General features: G+C 44.1%; 1 pseudogene; it reads left to right on the forward strand.

Annotated features, from left to right (window-relative positions):
- Positions 1 to 4,015: 4,015 nt before the first annotated feature.
- Positions 4,016 to 4,727, forward strand: LOC144828240 (ATP synthase peripheral stalk subunit b, mitochondrial pseudogene; annotated as a pseudogene).
- The last annotated feature ends 5,695 nt before the right edge of the window (positions 4,728 to 10,422 follow it).

A 10,422-nucleotide genomic window follows, 5' to 3' on the forward strand; every position in this document is an offset into this window, starting at 1 on the left:
CTACCCCTAGGATAGCTTTCTATAAGGTTGACTTTACAACCACCATCAATAACGGTTGATTAAACTGGTGTAAGGTGCTCACTAGAACTAGTGGACTTCATATGCCTGGCTAATTTCTCATAATATATGACTTCCAAGAAGGGTCATCCTGCACAGAATATCGCTGGCCATAGCTAGGATAATGCCTTGCATAATCTAGTGCAATACTATCCACAGAAGCCTGTCAACAAAACTGTTAATCTACCTTGAAAAGAACAAAAAAATGTAGCATACACCATATGTGAACTAAATCGTGCTGAATGCATTATCTCAGCGCTAAATCCCTAGCTGGTTCCTGTTGTGCAAAATAAGGAATTTAAAGACAAGGTGTGTGGTCCTCAAAGCACTACAATGAAGCAGCTAGAGTTGCCTTAAGGTGGTCCGCATGCCCCATCAGTTGACTACACACTGAAATTTTGTAGCCTATAAACTTCTCGCCATGACCACTCAACATACAAGACTCTCATGTTTGGCACTACCTTCCCCTACATCCCTGACTTAAAGAAGCCTTCAGCATCTTTACCCAATAGACTAAAAACAAACTTGTTCCCTTTGGCCTATAATCCCCGCCACCTCATAAAAAACCCGGGAAGCAGAGATACAATAACCATCACTACTCCTCTCCCATTCCAGCGCTCCAAAAGACCTAGGAACAGGTACGAAGAACGGAAATCCCAATTACAGATACAATGTGAACTCCCAATTACCATGGTTATATGTGTATTGAAGGCTTTCGTCTGATTTGGATATAGATGGCGGTCGTGCTGATTTGAATATACAAGTTGGTCGTGCTGATGTTGGATGTAGAAGATAATCGTGCTGATTTCAGTATTATAGGCGATCTTGCTGATGTTGTCTAGTTTTAAGGTCATCATGCTGGCTTCGAAACTGAAGGCGATCCTGCTAATTTCAATGATCGATATTTGGATGCTGTGTTGTGGATATCAGAAGTCAGTCATCCTGGTGTTGTGACGATCGCAGGCGATCGAGGTGATTCGTTAACGGACTGTTTCCACGTTTTTCTGTCAATATCACAGGTGATCGAACTGATGAGATCAATAGGGAAAAGAAGGAATATTTTAATAATAAAAAAACATATGAAAGGTTTTAACTGCGCGGGCCGCTCTTATGTGTTACAACGAAAAAACCTCCGATTCCGAGGGAAAATAAGATCATTTCGATTTTTCTAAATAATACTTTTTTGTAATATTTCATGAGAGAGAGTAGGCGTTTGGGTGGTATAGAAGATTCTGAAAGCAAAAATATTTCTGTTTGTTGGAGAGGTATCACGTTCACTTTTCTCAGAATTAAAATCAAATGAACATTAATTAGGCGAAGTTTTATTTTATCAAATAAAGCCTGAAACTCCTACTCAAAAGCAGAATAACCAGAAAAAACCACTCGTGTATTTACAATATTAGCAATAATTGTTATTATTATTACAATGATTCTTATTCTGTTTTTCGTATTCTTTACTCTCCTTACCGTAATGGCGGTAATATTGTCCGTAATATTGTCCGTTTCAGCTCTGTTCTTTATTTTACCCAGTTCATATGATGAGATGCCTCTTTGCGCGTGTAACGCATTGGTGCGCTGGCTGCGTGCGTGTGCGCGCGCTCACTTTGGTGTTTTTCATGTTATTAGAATAAATGTAGGTGCCTTTTTTACTGTCATGAAACATTGTCACTCACATTTTTACATTTCTGATATGTTGGACCAACGTTTTCAAACAGATTCGAGAATGCCGGGAAGGCACACTTAAACAAAAGAGACACCAGTTGAACGTTCTCTTGAGGTTTTTTGTGGTGAAAAGGTAAATTCCTGCTGCCGGTGCAATGTAGCTGCTTTTCAGCATCATTTCACCATTTGAAGGTTTGCAGTATTTACAATAGTCATAAAGCGTACAAGTACAGCAGCTGCCCTGCGCCATCATCCAAAATCAGTCAGTTTCATGAAATAATTTAACGCGTGTGCTGTGCACGTTGATTTACATTTTTTACAATGGATCTATACCACAGCCTCGTTCCCCGATTTGTATTTGCATTTAAATTCATTAAATCACTGGGCTGAATACAGACCATAAACAAAGATTGATCACAATTATAACAAACAACGAAAAAGGTTGAGGCATTCTGTGGGAGCCGCGGACCGTTTTAACCCTCTTACCACATGTTCTTTTAGACATAACTCGTTAGCCGTCAAAACACAAAAAAAAGAACCCAACATAAAAGGCAGAACTGTGTGGCGCAATTTTTGCGTCTGTCTGTTCATCTCATGGCGTCTTTTTGGACTATTTTGCGCGAATTTCGTGTGTGACACAGCTACGTCTCGAGGAAGGTAATGATACAGCCTTTCTCGTCCCCATCCTCATTTTTAGAAAACGAAATGACGGTGCGCTGGACGTGCAGACAACCCTAGGAGGTGCGTTTAAATTAGCACGAACCCAGAGAAGCTTTAAGAATCACTCTGATGTCTGTTTCTATGGGGAGGTAATTCTTTAGTGAAAATAACCCCGAAAATTAGGAAAAAATAACCCCCTAAATTTGATAAAATAACCCCAAACAATGGAGGTATATTCTACAATTTATTCACTGTAAGAACTGCATAGATATTGAATATTAGAACGATGCCGTTTGTTCAGCCAAGTAACCAAAACATCGGTCCTAAATATGATGGAAAGTGTGTCATAAATTCGCAATGTTAGGTTAGGTTAGGTTTGTACTGACTGAAAGTGTCTCCAGAGTGGAGATGTTCAGAATTTGCGATCTGCTTGTATAGCACGTGCCTCGTTTCCCAATTGTTATTGTTCTATTTGAGCAGCCAATAAACTTTGATCTTGAACTTCTTGTGAAACTCCATGCCCCGCGAGGTCTCTGTTAGGGAGGGTTCGTCTGAACCTTCCCCGCCACAATGGCGCAGAGGAGGCCACGGAGAACGCTCTGCTTCTTGTCTAGAAAGCGCCCTTTCTGTCTAGGGTTGCTGATTTATTTGCTCGGAAAACAAAAGTAGAACAGCCTGCCCGGCACACACGCCAAGAAAACGAAAAGGGAGCTTTGAAGCCGTTAATACTCAGCACGCATGCTGCGAGTTCACCGCGCTTTTTGAGGAACGCTGTGACGTTGTTGGTTTTACACAGCCAATTGAACCAAAAGTGTGGGATTCCGGGTCATGTGGCGTTAATGTCACGACGCTGTGTTAATGTCATGGTACAAACGTGCGAAGCACCTTGAGATGCATCGAAGGCATAGCTGAAGTGATGAGGGGTCGAGAAAATCGTTCGTTCAAATCAGATCCGGTCCATTCGCGTTCAGTGTATGAGGCGCTAAACGCTCAAACCAAGTCGAGCTCACCCGGCCTCTCGTGGTTCTAAGGTCGATAAACTGTGTGACATCATGTAAAGGACAACAATAGCGCTATACGGTATTTATAGTGCTACGAACTAGTGCATCGACCGGATGGTCAGTGCACTAAACACTCGCCGCTGACGACATGCAGTGTTCTGGACGTTAAGTGTTAAAATGCTCTATATATAAAAAGCCTCGGCACTTAACCCTTTAGAAGAAACAAATTGCCTACCATGAATTGAGTATCATGACCGCGTTTCGCTACGATATTTATAAACGCAGAAGTGCGGTATATATGGCCATATAGTTATTAATATTACACCCATGCACCTAGGGTACAAAGAAGTGTCCTTGGAGCTAGTGGTGACAGCAGTACACTGGAGACTAGCAGGCATGTTGTCCAGGGCGGCTCCCAGTTGTCCTTCTCCCTTAAAGAAATCTATGTGCACCTCAGTGTCAGTTCATTTCATGCAGGGGAGAGGTGTGAGCGATTTTGGTGCCGTGGAACCTTAATCTCCCCGCACCTACCAAAAAATGAATGTGTCCTTGTGTAATGAAACTGGTGCTCATGTAAAGCGGTCCAATACCTTAGGGTCGAGTTCGCACTGTGTAAATGTGCAAAGAAAAAAAAAATGACTACCTCTCCTCACCGACCAGCTCCCGTTCCACCGCTTCCGGAGAAACGAGGGAAAGTCCGGCAAGAATATTTCAGCTCCTATATCCAAATACAGGAGTAGTTACAGGCCCCGGTGTGCAGGGCACTGGGCTGCTGCTGTGCATGCTTTCAAAATAAATCTATGTAATTTACCGTTGCTGACGCATCCATTGGTGTTTCCATCATTTATGGAATTATGATATTTGTACGCAAAATAGCGCTTTTGGTGATACATTGAACGAGAAGTAAGTCTCTGAAGCCCAAGAGGTGAAATATTCAGCAATAGATGCCCTTGATCAGGCAATTACAGACGAGAACCAAGTACAGTGGCGGATTGAGGGACACCATTTCATTTTTGATGCCAAGAGAAACACCGTTGTCATGGTACTCGAATCAAATTACCGGGAAGGCTTCTCACCGTTCACCGCGAGGCGAAGAAGCGCTTAGACTATCATGTCAACCTGCAGCACGTGAAGTCCCGCCTGCACCAAGGTGAAGCTGGCATGTTGAAATGGGTGGAGAAAAACGTTATTCAGAGTATCTCTGCGCAATAGGAGAAGGGAAGTATAGTAAAGTGTATTTCGGATATCAAGGCGCTATACTGTATAAGCCATCTTGCAAACATGAGTCATCACACCTCATGTGAGAGAGGAACTGGACTTGAGCTGTTCAGATACCGTGCCATATAATAATCAAATAAATATATATTTATAACCAGAGAAATAAAAAAAGAAACATGATGATGATATACCCTGAACCTTCGATTATAGATGGAGGACGGCACGAGTCACTCGGCCACGTGCAAAGGCGATGGAATGTATGCTCATTATTTGGGCGCCAGTGAGAAGGATCATCCCACTTCCGGTTGTCCGAGTCGGGTGTGGCAGGAGTAGAAAACGCCTACCCAGCGCACTCAATAGCTCGGTACAGAAAGTAGTAAATATGTAGGGGCAGATTTACAAGCCCCTTGCGCTAATTTTGCGTCACTTTTCCCATGTTAAAATTGACGCAAAAGTGGCGCAAGAGGCTTGTAAATCTGCCCCGTAGTTTCCTGATGGGGTTCAGTGCCCGGACAACGCTTCACGCACACCTCAATAACGGGGAAATCTTCGACGTACGTACCCAATCCGATAAACGCGCCTTGTGCTCTTACGAAAAGCACTCCTCCAAGGAGAGAAGAGATTCCCTTTCTTATTTAACTCAAAAGGTACCCTAATAAACGGGAAACATACTTTACAATAAAGCCTTTACCACAGTGTATTTACCATCTAGCCTTTAACACTTGGGTAAGTACCGTACAGGTAAATATCTGTGCCTTTACCACGCATTAAAAAAAATCATTATTACGGTATTGGAAAAAAATGTTAAGTGAGAGTACTGGTAAAGGGAGAAAAGGATATTTTTAGAGTGTTGGGGTGAGTAGTGGTAAAGGGAGGAAAGGGTAATTTTGTAGTTTAGGGGTGGAGTGGTAAAAGGAGGTAAGTGTAATTTTAGGGTTTAAGGGTGGGCAATGATAAAACAAGATAAGGGTTATTTCAAGGTTTAAGGGTGGAAAGTCGTAATGGAAGGGTTGGAGTAAATTAAAAACATGGGACGCCCCCAAAAGAAAAAAAAGTATTATTAAAAATATATATCTTTCTATCTACCTATCTAGCTAGCTATCTCTCTAGCTAGCTATCTATCTATCAACTAGAAGTTATTTCAAATGTAAAAATGATAAACGTGTTCCTTATATATGCTTTCAATGCGTGGGAAAGTCATGCGTGGTAATTGCACTTGTTGTAAAAAACCTACATTCCTAATAAATTTACTTGTCAATCGTAAAAATGTGGACCCTCTTCCGTTCTGATGCAACACAGCATAACTGCTGTACTTGTATCAGTGTATTGCACAGTGCTATTAAAATGTGAAGTGCTTCATCCATGTAAGTTTCAAAAACATAAACAATGGATAACAATGTAATGTGACATACAATGCTGACAGTTTGAGCAGACTTGGAGACAACTAGATGAAGTCATATTTTATCAAGTGGGAGGAATGTATAAAACATGCATGAAATATTGTTTTAATAAAATGTACCTAAAAGTTATCTCTTTCAAAGTCATTAACAATTGTAGAACTAAAAATGTTCCCCACTACCATGACCGGAGGTCTGAATTCTAGACACAGAGATGATAATTTGGACTTTACTTTTTTACTGCATTTTTCAAGAAACAATTGAAATATATAAATAAACAATTAAGCAGAAGAAAATGGATGACAGTATCAGAATACACTGAGATTAGCAGTTCAGAGTCCAGATGAGCTCACCGCCAGTCCACCAATCACAGAGCATGTCATAGCATAACCATCTCGGCAGCAAGCAAACTCCCTTTTCTTTGCTCTAACTCAAAAGTCAATTGAAATAAACTTCTTGAAACCCAAGGCTAAGGCATCTTTCTGAAAAATCTGATAAACGTCAGTACAGAAAAGATTGTGGTAGTCGAGTATGAAGGAAGCTCTACGAGAATTTAAATGATCTCCATATCAGTCTGAAGAGAAGCACAACAAAGTATGAACAGAGGGAAAGGTAAGGAGGCATAGTCTGCACGCTGATGGAGCAAATATTCCCCCAGTCAATACATATTGATTAAATCTATCATTATTCTGGTCACCATGTCACCCCAGTTTAGACCCAGACGTATGCAAATACATCTTGACCCTGTGCCTCATGGGAACAGTCCAGCCTGAACTGCCAAGGCAGGTCCTCCCTGGACAGGAAAAAAGCATCCTGGAACCAGTTTCGGGGCATCACCCCATATCAGCCAGGCTAGCTTGAATCCAGTGGCACAGCGAACCCAGGACCCACGTCTGGGCACAGGGCCAGACTGGGAACCGAATCCGGCACTGGAAAACTACTCGGCTGGCGGTCTGGGGGGGTATGGCCGAGCTGTTTGCTTGGTCCGGTTTTGGCTGATTTTTTTTTAGGGGGCCCGATATTGCCGGCCCTCTGTAACAGAAACAGCCCCCATGCTGGCTGCCTACCAGGGAAATGCCTGGTGCCCGCTACTGCCAGTCCGGGTCTGTCTCGTCATACCCTGCGCACTTAGGGCAAGAAAGTAAAAGACACAGAGATGATAGATGGAGGGAGCGGAAGTCAGAAATGACCCGGAAGCAGCGGTGGATGGTGCCCGGTGTTATACCCATCTAGAGTGTTCTGGCCTGGAGCAGCGTGACCCACCCCCCTCAGTTTTGTGGCCTGTTGGAGGCTTCATGGTGCTCTTTTGGGTAGAACAAATGCGTTTGCTGCACCCTAGGCAGTTTATTGCGCTGTTAGACTGGGGCACACTGAGCTCTCCCCACCCCCACTCCCCTGTGGCCCTGCTGGGATGAGATAACCCTAAATTTTGCTGGTGGATTGGAGGAGGTCTTGGACTGGCAGTGGTCACTGGCAGTAGTCCACCCTAGAGGCTCCTGGAGTGGGGTGAGTGATTAAGCTTTGCCTTTGGATTTCTCACTAAGTACAATATGGCCCTCTCCCGCTCAGCATTTATCTGCCTTCTCCTCTCCTGAGAGCTGCAACAGTGTCCGGGGTTGTTGGTGCCCCCTACGGGGTCTGTGGGGAGGATCGTTTTGGTGGTGGTACCATGCTCCTGCCGGAGCCTGGTAGTTCTGTGGGTGCATCCACTGTGGATGGTGGCTCCTTGATGATATTGTCTTCTATTGCTGGAACCATGGCCTGCACCTCCAGGTATAGAGTGATTGATCGGGTAGTCGGCCACCTCCTGACCTCCTTAGTAATACAGATGAAGGCCCTGCCAATCCTACTAGGGACCCTTCTACCTCATTGGATTCCGTTCTGGTGGCAATTAAAGACACTGGGGAGGCTCTGGAACATAAAATGGACACAGTGGTGACAGACCTGGGCATACCGAAAAATGACCATCGTAAGCTGGCAGAGCCACTGATGATGATGGAGCGCACTGTTACTGATATGCTGTCCACTGTGGGGGCCCTCACATCAAATGACTGAGTTGGTGAAGCATATATGTGCCCTGGAATATTGAGTGGAAGATGCAGAGGCAAAAGCATGCCAAAACAACATCTGTCTAGTTGGCCTCCTGGAGCGGATTGAAGGGAAGGATATTGTTTCTTTCATGGAAGATTAGATTCGAACAGAGATAGCGCATGTTGGCCTCTACCCTTTCTTAGCAATGTGAAATGCGCATCAGGTGCTGGTGCGCCCTCCGTCCCTTCGAGTGCCCCACCATGGACAGTAGTGTCCCGCTTGTTCTATTTTCCGCACAGGGATTGCTTCCTCCAGATGGCTGAGAATAAGGTGCACCTCTTCATCGAGAACCGTAGAGTGATGGTATTCCTGGATTTTACACTGGTGGTCACAGATGCAGTGGTCCTGTTTCCTAGCTGCAAAGGCAAGGTTCCGAAAGCTGGGAGGTAATGAATGCCATGCTCTTCCCAGCTAAACTGAAAGTCCTCTGGGACGATGGAGCACATTTTTCTACAGATCCAAAAGAGGTCTGGGCATGGATTGAGGCGCATCCGAGAGACAAAGAAGTGCCCCACAAAACCGGGCATTTTACGAGAAGGCCGCGTCGGCGGAACCGATCCGGCCTTGTATCACCTAGCTGCCCCATTCTTAAACAGACTTTGAGAGGTCAGCTGAATGCAGTAGCAGCAGTGGCAAGTTTTGGGGGGCATAGCCTGTATCCAGCTCTGTGGTTGGAGATGAGGTATTCAATACGTTGGAATCACACAACAACTCAGGTTCTACCCTGCAATGTGCCTCTGATCTGAGATGCCACAGATCACACCTCGTATATCTGTTGACCTTGAATGATGGAGCCCCATGGACTGTGGTCTTGAAGCATTTGGTAACTGTAGGAAAGTAGATTCTGCTTTTATGGTTACTACCACTTTTTGTTTGGTGTTATGCTGTTTCTGACCAGTCTGACTAGGATTCTGCTACTCAGGACTCCAGTCTCTGTGCTTTCTCGCTTAAATTGGTATGGTAAGTACCTAGGTACATCCCAGATTGGACACTGGTGTATCCTTATCAGTCTCTAGTATATGGTACTGAGGTACCCAGGGCATAGGTACACCATGGGTCCCCCATGTGCTAAAGCATGTATTATGTCACCCCTGAGGGGTCACTCAAACTGTAACTACAGGCCTGCCATTGCAGAATGTGTAAGCTGGTGCTAGCACCACTTATGAAAGACATGTATGTACATGGGGTCGAACAAGAACATGTGTTGTCGGTCACAAATCCTTATTGTGAGTCGATACGCCTGTGGAGGCGTTATATCGACGATATTCTGGTCATCTGGCGAGGAAGCATTGAAGAAATTGATGGATTCCTCGTATGGCTCAAAAGCAGGAATAACTTTCTAAAATTTACTGTGGAAGTCAACAAACACAAACTAGCATTTCTTGACTTACTGATTGTGGCCACTCCAACTGGTCTGGAAACAGAACTATACAGAAAATCAATGGCAAGGAATTCCTTATTGAGCGATGACAGCCACCATCCCAAGTCGCTTAGGGATAATTTACCCTATGGGCAGTTTTTGCGAGTTCGCAGAAACTGTTCCATAAAAGAGAGATTTCAGGAGCACGGCGAGATATTAAAATCCCAACGTTATGCCAGAAAATACCCTTCTAAGTTAGTTCGGCGTTTAGTGAAACGGGCTATGAATAAAAAACGAGATGCCTTGTTAGATCTACCTGAACCTAAAGGGGAGCTGTCTAGGTTGACCTTTCTGAACACCTTTAGTACAATGGCTAATGACATAAAAAAAGAGTGTTTGCAAGCATTGGAAAATATTGAATATTGGGAATGAGCAGATCCAATTACCACTTCTTTCCTTCAGAAGGAGCACTAGCCTGCACGGCCAGCTTGTGCATACTAGACCCAGGACAAGTGGTGCTCACACAGTAGGCACATTTGTGGGATCTCCCGGCCGTGCAGGGCAATTTTCCATGTGGACGTGTGGGGCTTGTCCTCAAACACAGAAATCGACGACGATTGATATTGGGACTGGAAAATCTTGGGTGCAGAAGAAAGTCACAAACTGCAATGGTGACAAAGTCATATACCTACTTACGTGCCCTTGTAAGTTAAATTACGTTGGGATGACAACTAGAAATGTAAAGTTGAGGATCATGGAACACAGAAGCACAGTGAGGTGCAAAAAACAGGCAACTAGACGGACGAGCCACTTTCTGGAAGTAAACCATTGACCAGTAGACTTCACCTGGACTGTTCTGGAACAACCCTACATTCCAGGACATATCACTGATATTTCTAAGTTCCTCCTACTGAAAGAACAGAAGTGGGTGTTCAAATTATAAAGCGGAAAAGTGGGTTTAAATGATGCCATACCG

The sequence above is a fragment of the Lissotriton helveticus genome, chromosome 4_1, assembly GCF_964261635.1.
Source record: "Lissotriton helveticus chromosome 4_1, aLisHel1.1, whole genome shotgun sequence".
NCBI lineage: Eukaryota > Metazoa > Chordata > Amphibia > Caudata > Salamandridae > Lissotriton > Lissotriton helveticus.